The sequence below is a fragment of the Vicugna pacos genome, chromosome 23 (genome assembly GCF_048564905.1).
Source record: "Vicugna pacos chromosome 23, VicPac4, whole genome shotgun sequence".
Classification (NCBI taxonomy): Eukaryota; Metazoa; Chordata; class Mammalia; order Artiodactyla; family Camelidae; genus Vicugna; species Vicugna pacos.
The window spans coordinates 7,699,681-7,727,124 of record NC_133009.1 but is presented as its reverse complement, the minus strand read 5'-3'; the positions used below and the strand labels follow the sequence as shown (position 1 = coordinate 7,727,124).

General features: G+C 49.6%; 1 protein-coding gene across 3 annotated transcripts in view; it reads right to left on the bottom strand.

The window, feature by feature from the left end:
* LOC140688707 (plasma membrane calcium-transporting ATPase 4-like) overlaps nt 1–17,223 on the bottom strand; it is a 95,674-nt gene extending 78,451 nt beyond the window's left edge. For 2 of the 3 annotated variants that reach the window (XM_072948428.1, XM_072948427.1), the window contains exon 1: nt 16,808–17,223. The gene's annotated coding sequence lies outside the window, so the exon portion shown is untranslated. The remainder of the gene's footprint in view (nt 1–16,807) is intronic. The other variant, XM_072948426.1, reaches the window with a different exon arrangement.
* Between the last annotated feature and the right edge of the window lie 10,221 nt (nt 17,224–27,444).

The window sequence follows — 27,444 nt, the reverse complement described above, 5'->3', positions numbered from 1 at the left end:
GGACTCACCTATACATAAAAGAGTTAAAGAGAATACACCAGAATGTTAACAGTTATCGCTGGACTGATGGAAATCTTACTTATCCCTTAAGAAAAGTATGCAAACCAGAAACTATGGAAAGAAGATTCTGTGAGCGGGTATGTAGGGGATGTGCCACTGTTTAGGGTAACAGCAACGGAGTTGCCTAGGGCCCAGGCAGGATGACTAAGGAGCTGAATGAGAAACGGCTCTGACTTACACTGGGGCGCGTGGTAGCTCCCAGTTAGACAAGGGACTTTGGGATCGGCCAGCCCCGGGGAGCCCTGCAGTGCAGCTGTTTACAGCAACAGGTGCACGAGATCCGCTGAGTAAGTTAACAGGGGAGTGTGCACTTCGCCGATCTGAATATAGCTAGGATCCTGGACTGCCTCGTGTCGTATTTATCCCAATGGTCTGACCTATTTGGTGCCAAAAACACTAGTAGAGGCTGGACAACAGAAAGGAGTGAAAAGGGAATTGTCACCATTGCCCTGGCTTCCTCGCCCCTCCACAGTGGCCACATAAAGCGACACAGAGGTGGCCCCAGGGAGCCTCACAAACTCCCAGCACAGGTCCAAGGAAAAGGAAACAGACGAAGGGGGAGCCACCTCTTCACTCGGGGGCCTAGCAATTCTTGGAGGCCAAGTCCCTAAGCTAAGTCTCCTGGTGCACGATTTCTTTTCACACCCCAGTCACCAACCTCCCAGGAAGATCCCCCCTCCCCAAGTCTCTGCCACTTAAGCCCAGCTGAACAAGAGAGGGCTGTTACCCCATCCTAGGTCCCCTTCCCTCCACCCTTAGAGTGGCTTTGTCTTCCCTGTTCTAGGTGTGCAAATTCAAATGCCTACCTGGACCAGGCAGGCACAGGCATGGTGGAAGCAGGCTGAGCACTGGGCAGCAGGGGGAGAAGGAACGCATACACTTGTCTGAATGGGCAGCAGTGACTTAGCTCCTGCTAACCGTTACCATGGCAAAAAGGTAGGCCAGTATTGTCAGAGCTTCAAATTTTTGAGAAGCAAGAAAACTTGGACTTCTATGGGAAATCTTATTTTAAAAATTTGGTAACCAGCTATAATTAATCCACTGGGTTGTTTAGGTAGGAGGGGGCAGAGAATTTGGGAGTTGAAATGTCCCTGAAGTATATTTAGGCCAAACTATCATTTTATACATGAACAAACGGAAGCCTAGATTTAGTGATTTCTCCAAAGTGATACAGCAACTTAAATGGTTTAAAATCCCAAGTCTCCCAACTTCTAGTCTAGAACTCGTTCCTCTAGACCACCTGCCTGTCACTAGGAGGCCTTTGCCACTAGTCAGCATGAGATGACGAAGTGCTGAACAGGGATGGTGACCCTAGGAAGGAAGAAGGTAAACTTTGCTGGGATCTTGACTCTAATTTTAAAAAGTTCTGTTTCTTTAGGTGGGGAGGGTATAGCTTAGCGGTAGAGCACATGCTTAACATACACAAGGTCCTGGGTTCAATTGCCAGCACCTCCTCTAAAAATAAATATGTAAACCAAATTAACTCCCCCATATAAAAATAAATTAAAACTTTTGTTTCTTTATTCAGCTGTTCATCCATCCATCCCATGTTTACTGATGATCATTCCCTGAACCACGGACTGTGCTAAACACAGATGACTAAGGCACCACTCCTCCCTTCAAGTAGCTCACAGGCTGTGTGGGCTGGGCTGATGCTATAGCCATGACCCACTGACAAGCTGATGCATCCCGGCAACTAACCCACACTGCTATAGGCCTGCCCCCACGAACTCAGTTAATGCTCACGTGCTCACTTCTGAGAGCATCTCCCATCATTGGATGCCATCCCTGAGAAACTGGGAGGGGGCTGGAGAATCTCAGAGAGCCGGGAGCACTTAAGTCATCCACAGGAAGCAGGAGCAAGAACCCAGGCTCTCACTGCCAGGCCCCTTCCATCTCTGGGAGGGCAAGTTCTGGTTCATGCATTAGCTTGGCCAAGCTGCCACTTCATAGCAGCTAATGGTTCTGTGCGGGTGTGTAGAGGGCAGAGAGGAGGAGACCCCAGACTGAGACTCTCCTGCCTGTTTATCAAGTAGCCTGCTCACTTCCAGTGGCAGCTGGTAGATGATCTGGTGACCAAATAGCAACAACATCCTTGGGCGTCAGCTTCTGCAAGCAAGTAGAGCATCGTCACCTGGTCTGGCTCCCTGCATCAACAAGAGATTTCCCAGCATTTGGCTCTTACAGCATCTATCTCCCGGGGGAGGATTGCAGGGCAGGATGAAACAAGGTGAGGTGACTGCAGCTCTCCACCTGCCACTGCCTTATTTTGCCAGGACTCTTGTGCAAATATCAAACAGTCTTGGAACTGGCACCAAGAGGGTATAACCTGCCACGTGCAAACAGTGGGAATCCCTGGTCAACCCCCGCAGCCCTTTGGTGGAGAGTTGCAGGAAGCTAGGCCTCTGGGCCTTTCAGTTACTGGGAGACAATGGGCTATGACCCTTTTATAAATGTACTGAGCCCAAAGGGTAGCAGGGAGTGGAGCAGACAGGTAGGTTCATGCCAGGATCCATGGAGGAGGAAGGGAGAACTGGAGGGAAGGGAGAGGAAACATTAAAATTCAATTAACACCTCCAATGTTCATAGCAGCACTATTTACAATAGCCAAAACATGGAAACAGCCTAAATGTCCATCAACAGGTGACTGGATAAAGAAGATGTGGTATATTTATACAGTGGAATACTACTCAGCCATAAAAACTGACAACATAATGCCATTTGCAGCAGCATGGATGCTTCTGGAGAATGTCATTCTAAGTGAAGTAAGCCAGAAAGAGAAAGAAAAATACCATATGAGATTGCTCATATGTGGAATCTAAAAAACAAAAACAAAAACAAACAAAAACAAAGCATAAATACAGGACAGAAATAGACTCAGACAGAGAATACGGACTTGTGGTTGCCAGGGGGGTGGAGGGTGGGAAGGGATAGACTGGGATTTCAAAATTGTAGAATAGATAAACAAGATTATACTGTATAGCACAAGGAAATACACACAAAATGTTATGACAACTCACAGAGAAAAAAATGTGACAATGAGTGTGTATATGTCCATGAATGATTGAAAAATTGTGCTGAACACTGGAATTTGAAACAACATTGTAAAATGATTATAAATCAATAAAAAATGTTAAAAAATTAAAAAAAATAAAAATAAAAAATTCAGTTAACACCTATTATAAGCCAGGCCCTCAGAACACATATCACTCTTTATTAATGTATTATACCCATTTTCAGAGAAAATTGAGTCTGGTCACATGGAGAATTTGTCCATGGTCCCATGGCTGGCAAGGCAGACTGGAACCCAGTTCCATTTGACTCTCCCAAATCTGGGATTGAGAAGGCTGTCTGGGTGGTTGAATACACAGGGCACTGCTATAGAGAAAGGCATGGGAAAAGATTCAGGATTTGGTAAACTCTGAGCCCTGGGGCTGAAAACCCAATGGAAATTAGCGTTCTTTTCTCTAGGGATAGAGGACCTCGGCATCCTATTTCCTGTTCTAGCAGGTAGATTTTCCAGTATTTCAGAAATCTCCTTTCACCTGCTCCCTTCACAGGGCTAAGTGTCTGAGGTCAGGTGTACAAGACAAGAAATACAGCTAGAGCCATACTTTCCTTTAGACTCTTCCGTGTTGAGGGGTTGTTCTGAATGTCTCCCATCAAAGTAGGCTGTGGGAGGTGAGTGGGGATCAGAGGTACACCTAGAGGGTTCCCCCAGTTATTCCAGTGGCCTATTCTCCAACAGTTAGAATATTACCATTTTTTTCTCTGACTGTGGAAAGCCAAGGGTACAGAAGATGATAAAATCTAAGGGGGGGGTGTAGCTCAGCGGTAGAGCACATGCTTAGCATGCAAGGGGTCCTGGGTGCAATCCTCAGTGCCTCCATTAAAAAAAGAAAAAACAAAACAAACAAACAAACAAAAAACAATATCTACTCAATGATTTTTTACTGAGCACTCACTATGTGCCATGTACCATTCCAGGTGCTTCTGATGTACCAGTGAACAAAAAGACTTGGAATCTTGCCCTCATGGAATATACCTTCCAGCAGAATCAATGTAAAATAGTCTTCATTTGGTGAGTGTTGGTTAACAGAAAGGCCTTGGTGTCAGACAGGCCGGGGTCAAATATGGGCCCAACCCTAACCAGCAGGAGGACCTCTGGGCAAGCTACTTAGCCCACTGATTAGCTTTCTTATCTGTAAATTGGAGTCAATGACTGTTGGAGAGACATTGTTAAGGATAAAAGATAATGTATGAAAAAAGGCCTGGCATATAGCAGGGCTCAAAATGGTATTCTTATTTTTCCAGGCCCAGCTGAACATACAGATTCTGGGACAACTCCCAGCTCTTTTTTTTTTCCATTGAAATTGAAGTATAGTCAGTGACAATGTGTCAATTTCTGGTGTACAGCATAATGTCCCAGTCATGCGTATACACGTATATATTCGTTCTCATATTCTTTTCATGCTGTCTTATTTAGGGGCTGCAAACAGGGCATCATCTTCACAATGTCCTGAGGGCAAGGCTGGCGCAGTAAAAAGCATACTCAGATTTGCATCCACCCAAGGTCACGGGTGTCCCCTCCAGAAACATCTGTGCACACCTGTAGCCCCTGTTGAAGGGACAGGCCTGGGTGGGTATGTTTAATTAATCGACACTCCCCTCAAGCAGGGGTGGACATCGGACCCAAGCTGGAAAGCATCCGCTCTTGCTATTTGGACTGAGGAACAGAGTGAATTTACTTTGGAGAGCTAGGCAGGAAGGTCACACAGATTTGCAGACCGAGCCTGCTGCCTGGTTAACCACGATGGGCGCTGCACACGTGGACAAGGGAGCAGAGAAGAGGGGGCTCACAGTCCCAGAGAAAGACACAGTCTGCACGGGGCGACACTCCCGATGCTAAATTATGTGCTATTTCTCTGTAATCGTCTAATAAATCCCCTTTTTACTTTTGGTTCTTTGAGTTGATTTCTGTTCTGCCACCAGACGAACTCTAAGACAAATCCAGTACCTGTCTCAGAAGGTGGTGGTTATGACATAATTTGAAAGCGGCTGATATTTAGTTGACATTCAATAAATGCTGTTGATCTTTCCATGTTCTTGTCAACCAGTCAGTCATTCAGCAACGGAAAGGGGAAATTCAAAAATGGGCTAGACTAGGGTTAGACCTCAGCCTTATGTTTTATGAACATCTTTATTCATCTGTACAATGAAGATAATGTTAGCATTGACTTCATTGTCTGCTGAGAATATTAAATGAGATAATCCAAGTTTAATACCGAGCAATTAATGAATGTAACCTTGGACCATTTCCTTTATTGTTTTTATTATTTATGATGCAGTAAGTGTTGTGTTAGGTCTTGATCTAGGCAAGGAGAGAGGACACAGTTAGAGCAGGATCTGGAGTGGACAGTGAGAGAACAGAGAAGGATGTGCTGGAAAGTGGGGTCAAAGGGCTGGGCAGTAAAGAGAAGGGACTGAAATTCGAACTGGAGACTGAGAAGAAAGGCAGCGTTTATGCAATGCTTTCATCTACCATATCTCATTTGTCCATCACAACACTCCATAGAGTAGATAAGGAAACGCACTTTACAGATGGGAATTCGGAGGCTCAATAAAGATGCATACAACGTGTACCAACCAAGTCTAAATCCGCTCTTCTATCCTTCAATATCACACTGTCTGTGGAAAGTAGGGTGCAAGGGCTAAAATGAGGATTGGAGGGGAAACTGGAGGATTTCTCCAGAAGTTTACTTTTTCATTCCAAGGTTCCATTCAGAGCCCTCTGCAACAGAATGTCTCTGCCCCATCAGATTCAGGGGCTCTAGAACATAAGCAAGGGGTTGCAAAGTCGGACAACACTGGGATGCCAGCCCAAGGACGGGATACACTGGGCTGGAGGAACACCCACCCAGCTTCAGCACCAAGCCCTGGCCTGGGAGGAGGCTTCCTCTGGCAAAGGACGAGGGCAACTCCTTCACCATCAGGCCACAGTCTCACTGGTTACACATAGGCTGCCCTGCAATGGTCTCCGAGGCCCCTCCCAGCTTAATCCTGTCTGGAATCTATGCCTTATCTTCCTGAGGTCAGGGCTTAATGGTATTCTCCAAGGACACAAATGCAAGTTCTCTGTAACAGCTGCTGCAATCAGGGCTTGCTGGGGGCACCCAGGCTCAGGACACGTTTCCTTGAGCAGAAAGTAGGCGATTCTTAGCCCTTCCCTGCCTTCTAGATAACCACTTTTCCCCAGATCCTACGCAGCGCCTGGCACACAGTTTGTGCTTACTTTGGGTCTGCTGAATGAACAAATGAATACACGAACAAGCAGATGAATGACAACTTGGCTCTGGGAATAAAATCGACAGGCACTGTCCCATTACAGTGGCCCAGCCCTGCTGATGCTCAGCCCCCAAATCAGATCTCCACTGCCAACCTGGGTCAGTCAGCCGCCGGTGAAGGAATGAAGGGCAGAGGCGCCCTGCCTCCTTCCTCCCTCTGACTTTCAGACGGGCCACACCCCAGGGAAAGGGCGGGGTTAGGGGCACCCAGGCAGGAGGAAGGCCCTGCCCTCCCCTTTCCAGGACTCCTGCTTCCCCTCTCAGTTACCCTGCTTCTTCCAGCTCAAGGCCCTACTGGCTGGGAGCGGCTGGGAGAAGGACCAAGAGAAGAAACCCAGGTCCATTAGGAGCTACACAGTGATGAGGGTGATGCCAAGACTGTTTCTCCTTTGCATTTTCTCTAGTGCTAATGACCTTAATTGTTAATCATAGCAGCAACAACAGCAACATGGCACAGCACTTTTATGGTTTCTAGCCTCTCTCTTCCACAATGATTCTAGCACACGAGGTCATCCTGCTGCACATTATCCCTGGAGGGGCTGGAATAAGTCTCCCTGTCACGTGGGTAGAGAAACTTGGGTACCGAGGAGGTTTGGCATTGATCTGGGTCACACAGTGATGCAGTGAGGGGGTCAGGGGCCCCGTGACGGACTCGGAGTGGGGAAAACTGGGCTCTAGCTCTGGCCCGGCCTCCAACCAGTCTGGTGTCCTTGGGCAAGTCTCTAGGTTTTAGTTTTCTCACTTGTGATAAAGGGAAACTGGACCATTTCCCCAACTCTATTCATCTCAAATGCTCTGGCTACCTCCCACCAGCCCAAAGCCTGGTGACCGACATCCCCTGTACCAAGGTCAGAAAGCCCCTGAAGTTTGGACACTAGCTGTGCCCATCCTAGCATCCTAACAGATGTCCTATGAGTGCTCCCCACAAAGAAGGCTGTGGTACAGACAGTGGGGAGGAAACATCAAAAAATCACCCTAACGGCCCATGAGCACCAGGAGAGCAGGCAGGCAGGCAGGCAGCCTGCGGCTGCTGAGGCCAGATGCCATCCTGCTTGAGCCCCGGGTGCTGGCTCAAAGGCTGTGGGCATTCCAGCAGGGGGCGGGGGGGGGGGGGCGCGGGGCAGGCAGCCTCCCTCACCTGCCTGAGCCTTTGACCCTCTGCAAGGCCAGAAACAGCAGCACAGCCTTTCCTCCCAATGCCTCTCCCCCATCAAATCTATTTCTCTCCTCATTCAAATCCTGTTTGGCAATCACCACCTCCAAGAATAATCTGCAGGTGAGCCTGTCAAATTCTGGTCCCCACATTCCTGCTAACACCCCTTCAGCTCCCAGCATCACTAGGTCGTATGTCCCTGTGCCAGATGAGGCTTCCAGTGTGTGTCCCAGCTCTTTCTGCCACTAGATGGGGGAAAGAATAGGGTGGGTATTTTCTGTTTCTTTCCTTCTTAGTTTCCTCCATCCTCAGCTCCCAAGATGTGAAGCAGGGCATTCAGGGCACAGAAACAGTGGACCATAAATGGACAGAACACTCCTCTCTACCCGTGGGCAGCTGCCCTGGCCAGTAACCAGAAAGGCCAATGCTGAAATCTCAACCAGAGTCTGGCGAGGGCTCGGCCAAAGGGGCCAAAAGTCTGGATTGAGAGGGAGGGCAGGCCAGCCTAGCAGCTGGTGGCTTTACCCAAATTTCTCTACACCCAATCCATTGTTCACATGGAAACCTCATCTCCATCCCACAGCACTGAGTGTAGTTTCTGATTTCCAACGTCTAATGATGTTAATGTTAAAGTGAACCACAAGAAACTGCCTTTTATAGGTCAAAAGCGGTTGCACACTGGCAATTTCGTATGGTCGGACCTGATGACTCTTCGGAGGACCAAGCTCTCTAGGAGACAGTAAATTCCCTGAAGGCTTAGATTTCTGTATCTCGAGCCAATCTTTCTTAGTTTCTGGCTTAGGACACAGCAGAATTGTGGCCTTGGGCTGTGTTGAGCAGGTACTTAACTGAACTTTCAGACAGGTGGAGATGGGGAATCTAAGAATCTGTCCTACTCCCAAATCTTGAGGGTATGGCTGTCCACCAGGCAGACCCTTTTGGGTCTCCTTACCTCTGGTCATCCTGGGAAGGGGGATGGAACTTAGCTACAGGCTGTTACATCGTGCTCCATGACATTCCATGATAAACAGAGTTTGGATTGCCCATTGAGAGTTTTTCTCTTTTGTAGTAAAGGACAGTCTTGAACCAGAGATACCTGTTTGCCCAAGCTTGGTTTCATTTTACAGTGGGGAAGACAAAGGCACAGAGACATCACCTGCCTCGGTCAAGGTCACACAGCAGTCAGGAGCCCAGATCACCAGTTTTCTGACTCTCAGTCCCGTGTTCCTCTGGCAGGCCTGGCAGTGCTCAAGCACAAACTCCGCCCTGTCTGCCCCCTTCCAACTTCCTGGCTCCCACTCTTTCAGGCTCCCTAAGCAAGATAGAAGGGGAACTGACTAATGGATCAATAGCCCTCTCCTACATGACAAGAGCCCTGAGTTACACAGGGCCTAGCCCCGGGTTTCCAGGGGAAAAAGAGAGAGAAGAGACAGGCGAGCCACCCTGGAAATCTGATCTCTCTCCAGAGCTAGGACCAGGCTGAAGGCAGCAGTGGACAGCATGGTGATTGGGGTCCCTGACAGTACAGCCACTATGCAGTCTCCAGCAAGGGAGGGCTTAGAAGGCCTTGCTCCTTGCTTAGCCCACACATGAAGGCTCAAGCCTGGCACAGCCAGGTTCTCTCGGAATCTCCTAATTACAGCATCCAGAAGGGATGTGAAGCGGGCAGAGCATTTAGCACGCACGAGATCCTGGTTCAACCCCCAGTACCTCCATTAAAAAATAAATAAATAACAATAGCCAAGACATGGAAACAATCTAAATGTCTATCAACAGATGGCTGGACTATTTATACAATGGAATTCTACTCAGCCATAAAAAAGAATGAAATAATGCCATTTGCAGCAACATGGATGGACCTGGAGGATGTCATTCTAAGTGAAGAAAGCCAGAAAGAGAAAGACAACTACCATATGAGATCACTCATATGTGGAACCTAAAAAAAAAAAAGACAAATGAACTATTTGCAAAACAGAAACAGACTCACAGACATAGAAAACAAACTTACAGTTACCAGGGAGGGAAGTGAGTGGGAAGGGATAAACTGGGAGTTTGAGATTTGCAAATACTAACTAATATACATATAATAAACAAGAAGTTTCTTCTGTACAGCACAGGGAACTGTATTCAACATCTTGTAGTAACTTACGGTGAAAAAGAATATGAAAATGAATATATGTATGTTCCTATATGACTGAACCATTGTGCTGTACCCCAGAAATTGATACAACATTGTAAACTGACTATAATTCAATAAAACAAACAAATAAATAAAGAAACCTAATTATCTACCCCCCTGCCAAAAATATATAAAATAATACAATACTAAATAAATAAAATATTTTTTAAAAAAAGAAGGGATGTGAAAGGTGGTCAGAAACAACTTCTGGACTATTGATGGATTCCTCCTCTTACCATCTGGGACCCTCCTCCAGAGGTAGGTGGGTGATCCTGGCCACCCTCTGTCCCTAGGCCCACAGCATGGTGGGGAAAGGCCTGCTTCCACCTGTTGCTCCTGGCCTGGCTGGCCCACCCGTCGTGCCCCAGCCGCTCCCACCCACAAGGAAAAGCTGGGGGTTGATGGCAGTGAAGTGAGAACGAAGACTCCCAGGGAGTGTGCTGTGGGGGAACTGAGAAAAGGCGTCCCTGTGGGTCAGGGGTCGGGGGATGAGTGAGGGGAGTCTAGGAACCCTTCCTGGCACGGGTTTCTCTCCCCAATATAGTATTCAGAATAATTTCAAATTTGAAAGTTTGAAAAAAAGAGTACAAAAAGCAACTCCAGACCCTTCACTTCGATTCACCACCTGTCAGCATTTTGTATGCCCCCTTAATGTATATATACGCGCACATTTTTTTTCCTGAACCATTTGAAAATCACTTGCAGACACTATGCCCCTGAATACTTTTGCTAAATAAAGACATTCTCTTACAAAACCTTTATCATGACCATTAGCACACCTTTCAAAGTTAACAATAACAATACGTCATCTAATATCAATATTAAAGCTTCCCCAGTTGTCCCAAGATGTCTTTTATAGTCTTTTTTCTCTTCTTTTTTTGGACCCAAGATCCAATTAAGGTTTATGCATTGTATTTGGCTATAATGTCTCTTTAGTTTCTTTAAATCTAGACTGGTTTCTGCCTCCCTGTCCTTCTTTTCAAACACACAGTTTTAATGTTTTTTAAATGACATTCACTGTTTTGAAGTCTCAGTCAGTTGCCATGTAGAATGGCTCTCATTCTGGATTTGTCTTCTGTCTCCTCGTGACTGGATTCATGATCAACATTTTTGACATGAATACAGGTGAGATGGTTGAACCCTCACCGCACATCAGGAAGAACTAGTGCCAGGTGGTCTCATTACTACTATGTTTGGCTACTTGGTTACTTGGTCTGAGCTGACTCGTCTCATTGTAAAAACAGGGCTTTCCTTTTGTAAGGCGTACGTAATCATGAGATGGCACATGGAGACCAAACTTCCACCCACTGGTCTTAGCATCCATTAGCAGTAAGTCCAGCCTGAATCAGCTCTTACATTAGGGCTGCAAGCTGGTAGATTAAAAGTTCTGTCATCACTTGTCATCAGTTCTACACTTCGTTAGCTGGCATCTATCTGTTAAGGGTATTGTCTCCCTGCTCCTCCCTGTTCCCTTTTATCTGTCAGCATGGATTCATGGAACCTTTGATTCAGTGTCTTACAATCTGTTACTATTAATTCTTTGTGATGTTCAGTGTGTCCCAAATTTGTCCAATGGCTCCTTTAAGCCAACTCCTGTGTCCTTTTGTCAATGAGCACGTTCCAGCTTTCTGCGATCACATGACTCACTTGTAGTTTCCTAGCCCCACACTTGGAATCAGCCATTTCTCCAAGGAGCACTTTTCTTTTAGTGAGAAGTGGTCCTTCGAAATAAAAATCCAGGCACTAAGTGCAATCAGTGCTACTGTATAGCGCTGCTTCTAGACGCTTCTAGACCTCAATGGATAAAGAACCACGGGGTTCTGCCTCACCTTCCCCATTCCATATTTTTGTCTCTGGTCTTCCGTAGTGAAACCCTGATTTCCAAAAATACCAGCATAGTCATTCCTTTGATCTATTCTACAATCAGCAGAAGTTTCCATTTTATGACACCAATACCATAATCAGTAACACATCTAAAAAATAAAGTTCAAGATTTTTTTTGCAATTCTTTTAATCCTTAGAACATAGATTCCACTAAGGATATAGAGTCAGGGCGTTAAACTCAAGAAGTACTTGAATTAACTCTTTTCTTTGTCATATAATCGATATTCAGTTAGGTTCATTATTTCTGTAATGGTTGGCTTTTAGACTTTGCTTTTTTTCTTTATTTTGGATCTAATTTAAGTTGTAAATATGTAAAAAATTTTGGTTTAAAATCAAAAGTCTGAAAAACGTATAATCAGTAAACCTTCACGCCCACCTCTACGTCCTTACCCTGCTTCTGCCCACCTTCTATAGGTAATCATTTTAATTAATTTCTGCTTTATCCTTCCTGTGGATATATGTATGTATAAGTAAATTTGCACACACAAAAAACTTATTTCTCCTGTTTTCTCAACCCAAAGGTGGCATACTATATGCACTCTTTTGCATCTTGCTTTTTTTTTTTTACTTAATAACATATCCTAGAAATCATGTCATATCAGTTCATAAGGCTCCTACTCATTTGTTTAGGCTGCATAGCATCCCATTGTGTGGATGTGCTGCTGCTCATTCAACTGGTCTGCTAAGGATGGGCAGTGGTAGTTTCCAATGATTACCTTTCCTATTACAAATACACCTTAAAGAATCACCTTGTGCACATTTTCTGGATACCTCCTAGAAATAAAACTGTTAGGTAAATGCATATGTTGTTTTGTTAGATATTGTTAACTTCCCCTCCATGGGGGTTGCACTGGTTTGCGCTTCTGGAATTGACTTTGCAACCCCCGTGGATCTTGCTAGGAGGTGTTCTGAGCCGAGAGTGTCCCCAAGCCTACCTGACAGTCCTTAACCTCCCCACCAATAAACACACTACCCCAAGCTCCCTCTGCCCTAGTGACCTGGCAGGAAGGCAAGCAGAGGGGGTCTCACTGATTCCATTCCAGTCCATTTCTCTGAATTATCCCAGAAATTTCTATACTTAACTCGGGAAACCAGAGCAGAGAGAAGTGATGAGGCTGAAAATTGCAGCCAGGAAAGAACAAGAGTGGGGAGAGGCAGAAGAGAGGAGGGGACCCTCACCCCTTGACACCTATATTCTTACCTCCCTTTTCTCTACTTTGGCCTCTCTACCACCTCCCTCCCCCACCCAGTGCAAATTGCCTCCACCAGCTCCTCCCCAGACTGGGAGCCCTTGGTTCTGGTTCCAACTAGATCCTGCCTGGTTTCCCTCCTCAATCCACTTTTTTTTTTTCTTTTCGTGGGCTGAACAGAGGACTGGCTTAAGGTGGAGGCAGAAGTCCCCGGTCATTTCTGTTTTAACATGTGAAGAGGAAATAAGTCAGTGGAACAAGAATGGCTCATACAAGGGAAAGAGGAAAGAGGAGACAAAGAGAGATGCTGGGAGAGGAAGCCAAGCACAAAACATCCCACATCAGCCTTTTGGACTCCGATCCCAGGGCCTGCTTTATTCCTATGACGCATTCTATAACGTGGAGACATGAGTGGGGAAAGGATGTCATCCCAGTTGACTTGGCCCAGGGGCTCTGCTTCCCTGTGACCCAGAGGCCTTGCCTTTCTCATCCCCCCTCTCACCCCTGCCCACCCTGATAGGAGTCAGTGCATGTCTGAGGAGCAGGGAACTGGCTGGGAGAGGAGCCCTGTCTGGGGGTAAGCTGTGGGAAAGAGGTCAGAAGGCAGGAAGAATTTCATCCTTCCATGGAAGACAGTGAGGCCCAGGGTAGGGCATTTCTCTTCAAGGTCAGATCAAACACCCGGGTCAGTTACAGCAAAGCATACTTCTTAAGGTCATGGGACCGAGAACGAACATCTTCCCTTCCTCCCTCCAAGACCTGGTGGATCCGGAATGCCCTCGCGGGTAAGTGTCTCTGTGTTCTGGGTCCAAGGCCAGGGGAACAGAAAAAAAGAGAAAGAGGCCCATGGGGGTAACTGAAAGAAGCTAAATTCTTAAACAAAAAGCAGTTTCTTGCAAAATACTCGAATTCCTGACAGGCGGTAGCTAGGTCAGTGCTGGCTGAGCAGCCCAGGACCTCTCTTTTTCTCAAGACGCTGCAGTCCGTGAGATTGGGGAAGAATAAAGTTCCCCGAAATCCTCGCCCAGGGACCTCCGCCCCTCCCCCACACGACGCCGCCCCTCCCAGGTCTCACACCTCGGGCAAACTCTAATTGCCGCACTTCTGCCCTCTAACTGGGCCCTCCCATTTTGACTTTCTTCTGACACCATGGACAACAGAAGTCTAACGAATCTGACTCAGCCACTCCCTCCCACCATCACTGTGGGAGAAGGCTTTCACTGTGCTAGGGGGAAACCGAAGACCACAGGGCAAGGTCGGAATCAGCCCGGGATGAGGCGGATGCCCAGATGTTGACTCTCAGGCTCCCCCCAGATGCCACCGCCTTCCTCCAACAAACACGGACTAAGCGCTTTATATCGTCCCCGGCATTGGGCTCCTTGGACTTGACCTTGAATCCAGCCAGGGACACGGGGATGGTAACTGGAAGTGGAAGGGACTGAGGCTCACTCAGCACGGTCCCCCGGAGGCAGGAAAGCTGCGCTGCAGCTCCGAGCGCCCGGTGCCCCGAGTACTCGGGTTCGGGCAGGGCCGGAGGGTGGAGCAAAGCTGTGCGAGGGCTGCGCCCGGGCGGGGCGCCGGGGCCGCGGGGCAGCCGAGGGGAGGGGGCCCCGCCGAGCGCACGCGGCCGCGGGTTTGCTGCAGCGCCGGCCGGGCCGCAGCTGCGAGGAGATCCCCCCCGGCCGCCCCCGACACGACTCAAGGCCACGGAAGCAGGCGCCTCGGAGCGCGCTAAATAGGGACCTGGTCCTCGGGGAGAAGCTCTCCCGAACCTACCAGAATCTGCCCTAGGAAGAGCACTGAAAATGGGAGGGCCAGCGGCAGGGATGGCGGGATTATGGGCCCCCCAAATGGGAGGGCGCGGGAGGTGGGGGAGAGGCGTGATTTCGGGGCTGCACCTCTGCAAGATGGTGGCAGGGAGGATGGGGCTCCCGGAGCAGGAGCCAAGAAATGGATTCGCCTCCCCGCCTTTCTCCTGACAAGGGCATGGATCCTGTCTTGGGTCCCCTGCCCACTGGGTAAAGCTTCACTCCCTTCCCGGGCACAATACAGGGAGAAAGGAGCTGTCTGGCCTTGGAGTTCAGGCAGATCAATCATCCAACACCTCAGAATGAAAATGGGTTCCTGTTGCTTCCCCGGCCCCCATTTCTGCCCTCCTCCAAATCTTCTGCTTCCTTCTTTCCAGTTTCTAACCACTTGCCTTTACCACTCCTCCAACCAAGCGAGCTCGGGCAGAGGGCAGGTGCTTCCTCCACCCCAGCCCCAACCTCCCCAGCTTCAGGTATGGGACCCACCTCCCTAAGTACCCTGCACCATTCTCCCAAAGCCAGCTCTCCAGGGCACTACCCCTAGCCAACCATGGAGGGAACCCAGCTCACTAGCCATCAGGGCCACCATCTTTTCCTGCCCTCCTCCTCCTTAACCTTCCCCCACTCAGTCCCTCCTGACCCCTTGCCCCTCTCTGTGGCCTGTCCCACCCTAGGATGACCCAGGTCTCTTCCCTTCCTTCCTTGTGAAAAACAGGGCCTGGAGCTGAGGGGGACTTGGGGTGGGGGGGGGCTCCAAATAGGAAGGGCAAGAAGGGGCAGCTCTGGGGAGAGGCTCAAGGTGGGAAGAGAGGATCTTAAGACTTCCCGACACCGCACCCAGTGGAGGAGGTGGCGAGTTAGAGAGGGATTTTTACTTCCCCTCCCCCAGAGGTGTCAGTCAAGTGCCCGCCTATTTCTTCGGCAGAGAACCCCCCACCAGGCTGGCTGGCGCCAACATCTGTCTGCAAGTTATTGTAAGTCCAGCAGGAATGCTCAGGAGGGTGGTGCCTCTGGCCAGCAGAGTGCCCACTCTCTCCCAGGATGTGGATGGCCCCTCCCGCATCCTCCACACCCAGCAAGAGAGAAGCGATGGGTCCTTCAGTGAGATGGAGGAGTGTGTGAGGCTGGACTCGCCTGGGGAGGATGCCAGCCGGCCTCCTCCACCCCAAGAGCGAGCCAAGTATTTGAGTGAGCGTGTGTGTGAAGGAAGAGCAAAAGTGACAAACCCAGCCTTAATTTCTAGCTCTTCAGCAAGACAGCTCGGTGGCCCAAGACACTCAGGGACCCTCCCGAGGCTGCCTGTGGCCAATCTCCAACCGCCACTCACTCACCAGCCCCACAGTCACCAGCCTTAACACTGCAAACTTTCCAACTTCACCCCTTCCCTTTTCTCCTCTTTGGGACCAGCGATGTATGGGGCGGTGCCCTCAGAGACACTCTTACAGTTGGTTCTTGACGCTCCGCACACACTCAAACAACAGCCTTCGGAGGGAACTCCCAGCTTTTTCCACAGCTAATTATAGACGTGAAAGTCTGAGGACGTTTTGCAAGCGGCAGAGAGAAACTGCAGAGGTTTCTCTATCAAGCTAAAGAAATTTAACTTGTGCACTCCCCTTCCTCAACCCCCACCAACTTCTCCGGGCTCCTACCTCCACCCCCCCCCCCCAGTGAGCCCCTCTCCCGGTCCCCACTGCGGCTCCTCCTTCCTGTTGAAGATTTCCTACTCAGTTTTTTTTTTTTCCATCTCTCTTTGGGGCTTTCAAGAAAGGGAACAGACGCGGAAAATATTTTTGCAACAGTTTTCCATTCTGCGTCTCATTACCAAGCCGAGGGGAAGGGGGAGGGCAGGAACGGATGAGGAAAATAAATGCTTTTTCCAAAAGCTCAGTTTGGGTATGAAAAATACAGCCCCTCCACTTCCCTACCCCCACAGCCCAGGAATGGCAAAAACTAGGGGGGGGGGAAGAAATCATTTGTTTGATTATACGGTTTCTCAGAACTGAGAAAATACAGTCTTTAACAAATCTGTGCACACGCACACATACACGCGCACGCGCACGCACACACCCCCGAAACCCAGTCCCAAGAAATACGCTAGGGAAGAGCAAATTCAGGGAGTTTCAGAAGCCATGGAGAGAAAAGAAACTAAGTTTGCAAATCAAGATTCAATTCATTCTCTGCAATCCTACCTCTCTTTCCAGCAAAGATCCAGGCTTCTCCGCGCGGGACCCTCGCCCCGGGTTTCCGTGGACAGGAGTAGGGTGGGGATGGCCACCCACCGGTCTCCCCAGTGTGGCAGCCACGCCGGAGATGCCGGCTGGTCTCTCCTGCCTCCTCAGCTACGGCCCGGGAGCGGGCTGGGTCTCCTGCCCCGGCCCTCCCAAAGGGAAGGACCTCTCAGGCTCCTGAAGAAACGGGCGCGGGGGAGCCGGCGGCCGTCTCCGACCTTGCTCTCCTCGGAGGGGTTATTCCCCAGGAACTTCGTGCCCCCCAGCCCGCCCCTTCAACTCCCGGCTTTAGACGGTCTCAACAGCAGAGCTTGCTTAAGAAATTGCTCGTCATGGCAGCGGCTCCCGCCAACTCGGGCCAGACTCCGGCGCACGAGCTCGGCCGAGCGGGAGGGGAAGGGGGAGGGGCGAGGGCGGGGTGGGGGTGGGGCTTGGCGGGGGGCCCGACCGTTACTCCACCGTTAAGGTGGCCCGAGGGCGAGCCGCGGCCGCTTCCTGGTTTGTTAAGGAGGAATGGGAAAAGGAGGAGAGGAATCCTCTTTTCTGCGGGGGTTTCCTCCCCGCCCTTGCTCTCGACCGTTGAAAGGAAAGTCGGGTGGGGGGTGGGGGTGGGAGGGGATGCGGGTGGCGGTATTCAACGGTTGCTGGGTGGAGGGGAAAAGGAAGCTTCTGCAGGCAGTTGGTTTCCCGCAGCTCCTCTCAACCTCTTACTCTCTTAAACCCAGGACCCAGAAACCCAAGGTGTCTGCGGAAACTTGTACCATCTCCTGCCACCCTCCCGCCCCTGTCTGAATAGGGGGCTCACTGGAGGAAGAGAAGGTGTTGCTTTGGGTGCATCCGCCGTGGGCAGCTTGCTTATACACACAGCTTAGTTCACAGTCCTCACCCAGATTTCACCCACACAGTCCCCGGGGGTCAAGCGCCCCCTTGCCTCTGTACCCACAGGGACACATCCACAGCACATGATGAGGGCTGCCTACTTTTGAATCCTACTATGTGTGGGCTGTGACACAAAAAGCTTTATACAATGCTCGTGGCAATCTTGAAAGGTACTTATTATCTTCATTTCAGAGATGAGGAAATTGAGGATCAGTAACTTGCCCAAGGTTATACATCTCCTTAACAACAGCGCAAGGATTCCAGGCCAAGTCAGACTGACTCCAAATCTGGTATACTTTCCTGCACTTGTATCATAACTCCAACACATGTTTCCATTTTAATTCGCGCACAGACATCCACGCACACTTATACACCGACTATAAACTGTTAATCACACCCCAGCAGCCACACACCCACCAGCATTGTGCAACAGTGCCACCCATAGATTTTGCGCAGAACCTTACGGCTTTCAAGTGCAAACATGCACCATCAACTGGTTCACCCTGCATGTCTTCATTGACTGATGCATTCCCACACCTACCTCTACGCGCACGCGCACACACAAACACACACACACACACACACACACACACACAAACTCGTGTTCATAGGCTAATGGAAAGTCGGTTAACATACACCTCACAGATTAGAGTTGTAAACTGTGCTGTTAGAAGGGACCAACCACAGCTTCAGGAGTTTGGGAAGAGACCTCTTTGACCCTCCCATCCTGACCCAGCACCTCACACCACTCCTTTACCATGCATCCTTCCTACCCCCATGAAGATCCACATGCACGTGGTGAAACAGAGCTGTGAGTTAGACCCTTGGGGTCTGGCTTCCCTCTGCGTAGGAGCACCCTTCCCAATTTCCTAGCATTTGGGTCTTTTCTTTCCTCTCTTTTTTCCCCTGTCCTGCTATTTCTCAACAACTCATCCACGTCCTATTTCTGAGCCAGGGAAAGTTAAACAGACAAAAGTAAAGAAAGCTTTTTAGGATGGTTGGGCTGGGCTCAGAGCTCAGAGTTTCTTAATGTGGTGCTCAATTGCCTGCTGCCATCTGTCTTTGGAACCGAATCCCAAATAAGCCCCTGCCTACCCTTGTGCTTCTCCTCCAAGCCCAGCCCAGCCCAGCCCCACGCAGCTGAAGGTTACAGGGGTGCAGAGGAGGGTTTAGGGTCACCCTCTGTGGAAGCCATCATGGATTGTTTTCCATGCAGTCCTTTCTTCCTTCCTTCCTTAGGATTGAAAGTCTCACTCTCCTTGGCATTTAGAGGGCACCAAAACGTGAGATTTGTTCTCATTCACTCCCTGCCTCTCCCTCAACTCCCCTGGTCCATCCCATCCCACTGCCCAGAGCATTTCAGTGGACAAACTGATGGCTGGGATAGAGATGGTACCTTGTTAGAGTTTGGAAGTTCCCACTAAAATGTCAGTTTCAGGAGCCCAGATCAATTGTTGGGAAAGACAGGGGAATAAAAGGACAGGGATCAGCTGAACAGAGCTTCAGATTTAATGGCTTATCAGGCTCCTGCCGGATTGCAACAACTTGACATCTTAGCGTCCAGTGAGTGTCAGTTGCATCTTTATCAGGAGAAAGCCAGTCTCTGAAATGGTGCTTTAAATGTATTAAAGTGTATTTTAAGCTTGTCTGCAGTGTCTGTGTTTCATGGCCTTGCCTGACTGTTTCATAAACTTGTCCTGGGGGAGTAACAGTTGAGGCCAGATGTGCGGTCCTGTTAAAGGAGAAGTCTACTTTGGCCACTGGCGTTGGGGGGGCCGGGAAATGATGCCTTGTTGGTGTCTGAAAGGCAAGATTCTCTCCTTAAACTCCTTGGGTTCAGGGAGGCAGGCTGTGCAGGGGAGGCACTGCCCATGGAGGCTGTGCCATCTGTCCTGCCTCTGAAGGGCTCGGATCCACGGGTAGACCTGCCCTTCTCTTAGAGTCCAGTGCCCCCCATTACCGGTGGGGGGCTGCGAGATGAGAGGAAAGGAACCCTCACCCCTTTGCAACCCCCCAGCCCTCTTGTAGACAAGCAAGAGGATGTGAGGGGTGGAGTGGCCACAGCCTGGTCTCCCTAGCTGAGCCAGCCCCCGGTGCCTGTGTTTCCAGAAATCTTGTGCCTTGTTTCTTCCAGCAGCTGGCTTGAGGTCTAGAATGGATAAAACTAAATCTACCCAGGAAATAACCTCCAAGTGTGGAGGGTGGAGGCATGCCCCTTCCCCCACCACGGCTAAGAGGGACGGTACTGCCTCCAGCATCGGGAGTTCCTGGTTGGACTGTTGTGTATGGCTGGCTGACTGGCCTCTAACTAGACCCTTTTTCCTTCTCATCCCTGCCATCCTCGTATCCTCTCCTTCTTTAGCTCTAGCCTGGCTCCCCTCAGCCAGGAGTCACGGCTGCCCCAGAGCAGGTCAGCCTGGGAGGGATTCCATCATTGTGGACCCTGTCCCCATGCCCCCACACCAACTCTTACTTGAAGAAAATACAGTCAGCCTTGTCCCTCCCTTCGATGTTTGAGAGAGTCTATTCTTCCGGCCTCTTGAGAACCCCACCTTGAGTTCCCCAAATCACCTGTGCCATCTTCCCCCACCTTTCTTGAATGCAAGCTGCACCTCTCTGTACTGTGGGTGTCTCCTGCTTTGTCTAGAACAGCAACCGTCCTCCCCAGGCTCAGACCCACACTTTTAAGGTGGTCTTTCTCTTCACTGTTAATATGGGAGGAAATGTCATTTTATTAGAGGTCCCATCCCTACCTGACCCAAACTGAGCCAGTGACATTCTTTCCTGGAGAGAAAATGAGATCTGATTCCTTCCAGCAGGGGACACTCTGAGGAGTGAGGCTCTGGAGGTATCAGGGGCTCCACGCCCGGCCACACGAAAGAAGCCTGCCAGCAGGAAACAACAAAGCTTACATGCAGAGGGAGGCAGAGAGGAAAAGCAACGCGTGAGTCCCGGCAGGGCAGCGTCTGAGCTACCTGTGCCTCACCCACTCCTGGCCCCTTGCCGTGTCTACAGATGAGTTAGTCACTTGACTCAGTATGAAAGCACCAGCTAGACTAAATTCAGGGTTCTGGTCACTTTCACTAAGTAATACAGAAACCTTTGAAGCTGTACCTACCACTTAGGTGCACTCATTTTGGTGAATTTAATTCATTCATTTTATTTGTTACTGAATACTCCCTATTCAATTAGGCGCATATTTATTGAATGTCTACTGTTTCAGCGTCTGCTGGGCCCAGCTGGGGTGTACAGGACTAATAAAGCTTCCAGTTTAGTGGGGGAAAAAGAGGTACTCATAGCATAAATAATCACAATGGAAGGTGCTGTGGTCTGCTTTTGGATTGCTTTGGGTAGTGTGGCCATTTTGATAGTGTTGATTCTTCCAGTCCAAGAGCACAAGAAATCTTTCCATTTCTTTGTGTCATTTCGGTTTTCAGAGTATAGATAGCCTCCTTGGTTAGTTTATTGACATAAACTTGGTGAAGTTTATTTCTAGGTATTTTGTTCTTGATGTAATGGAAATGTCTCTGCCAGTTATAAAATTCTGGTTTTTGAAGTGAAAAAAAAGTGAATGAAGGGCCGTAAATGGCAAAATAGCCTTCTTTTTTAAGGGTGAGTTGTTTCATATATACATATATACACACACACACACACACACACATACTGCATCTCCATTATCTATTCAACTATTGATGTGCACTTAGGATGTTTCCATATCTTGGCAATTATAAATAATGTTGCTGTTAATTTTTTTTAAAAAAGAATATGTTTTGTTTGTGGGCGTGGTAATTAGGTTTGTTTATTTTGATGGAGGTACTGGGAACTGAGCCCAGGACCTCGTGCATGCCAAGCACGCACTCTGTCGCTGAGCTATACCCTCCCTCTTATAGTAATTGTTTTAAACATGTTTATTGAGGGTTTACTCTGTGCTAGACAGTATTGTTTAAAGAAAGTAACTATGTGTTGGTAGCAAGTTGAAAGACGAAGTATGAAAATACTGCTCGGGGAATTCCAGGGGGTGACTGACTGTTTTTGACGAAAATATTGGAAGGCTCCAGAAAAGAGATTATATTCAGAGGTACTTGGAAAATTTTGAAGAGTAAGCTTTCGCTCGTCTTGGCTGGGGGCTGGGTGGGGTGGAGCTGGGAGGGCGTGAGCAGAGGTACAAGGCAGATGGACTAGAGAGGGGAGGCCGGGAGGCAGGTGGGGCCTGGGCTACCGAGAGCCCTGAGTGGCCTCGTCAGGTCTATGTTTGGCAAGGTGGCTGCAGCAGCCGTGGGTCAGGCAGATTGGAAACCTAGGTGGCAGGCAGGGATAATCCGGGCCCAGCGCACCCCTGGGCAATTTTATATAACGCAGTTATTTATAGCAGAGTCCCCGTCTCCCGGAAGCTTCTGCGCTGGTTGTAAAAACACATAAAACAGATCACAAAACAAAAAATGCGTGATTAAGCCTAAGACTTGGATCCAGATGGAAAATCCAGTGAAAGCCTAGTGATGCTGAAGATGGGCTGGAGCCCTTGGGGAAGGCTTCTTAGATTTGGTGGGACTCCTGCTGGCCTTTGAAATTCTTCCCACTGTCACTCTTCCCACCCCCACCCCCACCCCACCCCCGAAAAACAATTCTGGCGATGGCTGAAGGCAAGGTAGACAGAGGCATGTATCCAAGCAACATCTGTCCCCATGCCCTTTGTCAGTCCTTATACATAATCCAAGACAAGGCTACTGATAGGGAGAAATCCGTTAGACCCAGGAAGACAGAGCTTGGGGAGCTGATTTGGCTGCAGGCTGGTCCCAAAAGGTGGAGGCCAAGAGTACCTATAGGGATTTGGCGCTGGAGGGTGGGGTGGTCAGAGCTATCAAGACAGAGATTCGTGGAATTGGCCTGGGCCAAGATGATAGAAGATAAAACAATGCTGCAACCAGATAAAGACACAGCCAAGGCTCCCCCTCCAGACGAGCTCGTCTCCGCTCAAACAGCCCACTCTCAAGTCGGTGATGACGGTTGTTTCAGGAACCAGGTAGGGAGGACTCTGTCCTGGAGGGCAATAGTGTTTTCAGTTGGGAGGGTCCAAGGAGGAGGAAGGGGTGGCTTGCTCTGGCTGTGCTGGTGTGAGAGATGAGCAAATTGCAAAGCTGTCTTGGCAGCAGAAGCAGCAGCACGCCGGGGCTGTTTTCCCACTGCAGGAAACTTGCTGGGCCCTCCACAGGAGACCTGGCTTCCAGCTCACCCTCTTGCTGCGTGTGGGTGGTCATCTGCGCTCAACGCGCAACAGTTTCAATTTTTTCCCCACTTCCTGGGATTCCTGTGGAGGAGACCGAAGGGGACAACCTTTGCTGAGATCATGAGAAAGCCTGTCTGAATCTGCAAGGGTGCGATGCTGATTGAAAGCAAAGGAGGCCTTCTCTGCTGGCTGGGAGGAGCTGGTCGGAGAGCATCTCCTGTCTCTGCCACCACAGAGGTCTTTGAGGCTCAACGTTTTTCGTGTTGAGTTTTTGCTGTTTTGTTATGTTACCGGTTTCATATTCCGAATCTAGCAGTAACAAGTCTTAGTGATGGTGCCGAGAGTTCCATCTTGCTCTGTGATCTCAGGCAGAAGAGGATTTCCAGTGGGGAGATATTTGAACCAGGCACTGGGAGCACGTTTGGGTAGGAAAAGCCTCTGTGTTGGGCCACCGGCTCCTGGAAGGAAGGGGTTGTCCTTCCTCATCTTTGCATCCCTGGTGACTTAGCACATCTGGGACATCTGGGGCGTCCTATTAAATGAAGGAGTGCAGAATCTGACGTGGGGAAGCCAGGGCCAGAAGCCCTTTTGGGATCCAGGGCCTTCGATGATCTGCAGAATCAGTTAGGTTCACTTGGGAGTGTATTTCGTTCTCCCAATTTCATTCTGGTTCAATTGCTTTGGAACCTGTAGTGGTTTGGTTTTAATTTCACTTTGAACTCAATAACTAGTTTGTTTGTTTTTTTAACTCAGGTTTGGTTCGTGATTGGTTTTTCTACTGAAATATTTGTCTTTCATTTGTTTCAGTCTACATCAAATAAGTGCCACTTATTTAAATAGTTTTTGGCTAATGGTTGTGCTCAACAGAGCTGAGGAAGTCAGTGTGGAAAGAAGGGAACAAGTGGTGACTTTCAAATTTAATTTTTAAACCTAATTGGAGTGTCAGCAATACCTAAAGTGCTCATTAAGTTTCAAATGAAGACCAAAGAAGAGGCAATTGGAAGGATGTTTTCTGGTCCCCACGCCAGACGGGAAGGCATCTCACAGGTCCTCTGCTCAGAGCCATTTATAATTCTTCTGTGCTTGCACAGTACTTTGTAGTTTACAAAGTACTTTTCCTGCACAGAATAATTTGATCTTTGCAAGAGTCCTATAGGGTAGGGAGAATGGGGTTATGAATTATTATTCCCATTTTACAGTTGGGGGACCAACGCTCAGACAGGCTTGCTTGGGATCACACAGTTTGCACGGCAGGACTGGACTGAGGTCCTCAGACTGCTGGCCCAAGGCTCTTCTCCCGCACCTTGCGTTGACAGGCTTTCTTGGCGTGCACACCTTCGGCCAGTTCCTCGGGCTTTAACGGACTTGGGGATTACTGGGGAGAGCAGCCCTGGCTGGGAAGGGCTGCAGGGGAGGAGGCAGCCATGGAATCTGCCAGCATTCCAGGAACTGAATTCTAGCCTTTCTGGTCTGTCCTCAAGCTGATGCTGCGTCCGGGATTCCAGACATCCCCCCTTCCTTCACTGTTTCTCAGGTGGTGGGCCCTCACGGAAACCGAGAGTCGAATTTGTTCCGAGGGGAGGCCCAGGCTGTGTGCTCGTGTACTTGGGAGATCTGGTGACCTTCAGTCTCTCCCATTATTTAAGCAGGAACTGAGGACGGGGAGCATTTCTGTGCCCACTGCAAAGGCTCCTAGTCAAGAAAGAAGGGACAGGGAAGGAGACGCCTCCTCTCTGTATTCAACGTGGGCCTGGGAAGGGATGGGAGAGGTGGGTAGGCAGATGGAGGGCAGACCCCAAAGCGAAGGGAGGGTCATGGCAGCTGGAGTGGCATCACCACCCGACCACTGTCTGCCCCACCCAGCTCCTGAGCCCTCGGGGTCCTGGCCGAACCCCTAAAGGAGCTGCGCTGTGTGCTCTTGGGTTGTGTCTTGGTCCACGGCCCTGCCTGGAAGCAGGAGCCCTCCTCCTCATCCCCCCCCTCGCCGAAGGAGACCCTGCTGCCTCCTGCGGTTACACGTTCCTCTTTTATCTGTTAGCGGTAAGGAAGTGCTTCAGAAGGTCTCCGCTGAAGCCTTCTCATTCAGATTCTGACAGGCACCCGCCAGAAACAGAAAGAGGACCAGAACTGGCGTGTGGGGCGGGTTAAGACTTTTGCTGAGTCTTCCCCAGCAGCCCCTCCCGCACTGACATTTACCTCTGAAGTTCTACCTTACAGGCACCTTCACCTCCTGCTGCTGAGAGTGCAGGTGACAGACAGAGCATCCTCGGAGCCAAGGGCAGGCAAAGAGGGATGGCCTCCGCCCCTGCCTCCAGTCTGGCTGCATTTCTCTTCTTAGTGTCTTCTGGGGTTTGGTGGTTGCGGGGCGCAGAGAAAACGGAGGCAGTGAAATCTGGCTTTCTCCGCTGGCTGTGTGGAGGGCGTGGCTCACCTGATCAATACGAGTGGCCACAGACAGCGTTCTATTTTTGGTGCCCTGGGTGGCCTTCTGCCAAGTGCTCAACTTCAGTAGGCCTCCGTGGGCTCCCTGCATCTGTGTGACATGGGAGTATGCGAGTGGAAAGCATAGACGCCTCCCCTGGGGGGTGGGAAACCTGGCTCATTAGTATGAGGGAAGGACAAATGGCAGCACCTTGAGCCAAGATCCTGGGGATAAGTCAGAAATACAGTGCCAAGTTCTGAAATGATGGGCTCCTCTGATAAGAGGGGGTCTCCAGAGGTCAGCTGTTTCTTCCCTTCCACATTCCAGGCTGGAGGGTCCTTGTCACCACTGTCCAGTCTAGCAGATTCTGCATCAAGAGAAAAAGATGGTTCCACACTCTTTCTAAACAGGCCAGTACTCCCAATCTCTGTGAGGACCAGGCCTCCGTTCCTGCATCCCCCCCATCCAGTGACGCAGTACGACGGGACCACCTGCTTCTAGGACCTCAGCGCATCTTTCACAACAAGAGGTCATGGTGCCCAAGTGGCATCACCTGGCATCCCAGGAAGTGGGCTGTAACTTCTGCTTGGTAATTACCCCAGTGCAGTCCACGTGATGGCATCTCCATGCAATAATGAGCCCAACCTGCCAGGCTTCTTGTGTGATAAAGGCTGAGAAATTGTTCCGAAAATACCTGTTGCTCACATCTACTCGCTCAGCAGTTCCTCAAGGTGCAGTTCAAGTGTCACCTCCGCTGGGAAGCCTTCCCTGAGTTCCCTCTCCCGAACTCAGGTTAGGTGCCCCTTAGGGGTTCCAAAATGTTCAGAGATGACTTCTGTTAAGGTGCTTGCTGTGTACTACGATGACTGTCTATGGATATGTCTCCTTCCCAGTAGACTCCAGGCTCCGTGAGGGCAAAGCGTCTTGCTCATTTTTGTGCTTTTTTTGTACTTCCAGCAGCTGGCATGGTTAATGCGTGCCCAATAACTTATTATAGTAAGAATGAATCAACAGTTGAATGAATACATGATTGGTGCTGGAGGGTTTGGAGTTAGTCACAAGAAACAGCATCCTAACTAACTAGCAGACTCCAGAGGCAGATCGGAGGCCGAGAAGTCTGCCACCTGGAGATTTTTAAGGAGGAACAACACGCCATCGGTCTGGTCTAGGCTAATTTGGGTTTTGCCGAGCTTGGGAACAGGGCCATTGGTCTCCGACCTCTTTGGAAGCCACAGATACTAAGCAAGGAATTGAAGAGTAGGGTCAATGATTCTTCCTCTGGGAACTCACCCGCTTCTTCCCTCATGTTTCTGAGGCTGCCTGCGGCTGAGCAAATGTTGAAATGCTCAAAAGCGTTTGAGATAGGAAGTCTTGGGTGGAGTCTATGCGCACTGCTGATCATGCACATCTGAAAGGTTCTAGTTAGGCTATTGCATTTGCATCTGTGACAACTTGAAGGGTTAATATCCTCATCTCCATTTTTATTAAGGAGGAAACTGAAGGTCAGAGAGGTTCAGTAAGGAATCCAAGGTCACACAGCTGGTATGTGGCCCTACAAGATTTCAAGCGTAGTTTCCTCATTCTAAAGGCCATATTTTCTCTTCCAAAGCCTGGGGTCCGTGGCTCCTGGACTTCTGACTTTCCTCCATCTCTATCCGTCTGCCTCTGCCTGCCCTCTCTGAACATTTACTCAGAAGTTTTGAGTTCACAAAATAGTTTATTACTGGGTCTGGCCTCTTGGTGGACAAACTCAAGCCCGGTGAGCGAGCTGACGAGTCTGTGGTCGCTGACACTCAGGACAGGTTGGCGTGGGCTCCCTCACACACCGCCTACCACGGCCACGTTTCCAGTTCCCTCCCCCCCGTTCCCATTCTTCCAACCCAGTCTACAGCCAGGGGTATGGCTCTCACCTACTCCTGCCACACAGGAAGCAAGACCTCCTGTGCCTGGGCTCCGAAGTCACCTTGGCTTTCCTCACCACCCTCTCAGTTCGAAGTCATCAGATCCCCCTGAATCGTGAAAATTGGAATTTTACAAGTGGTTTCTGCCATTTTGGACTCCCAGGACAGATGA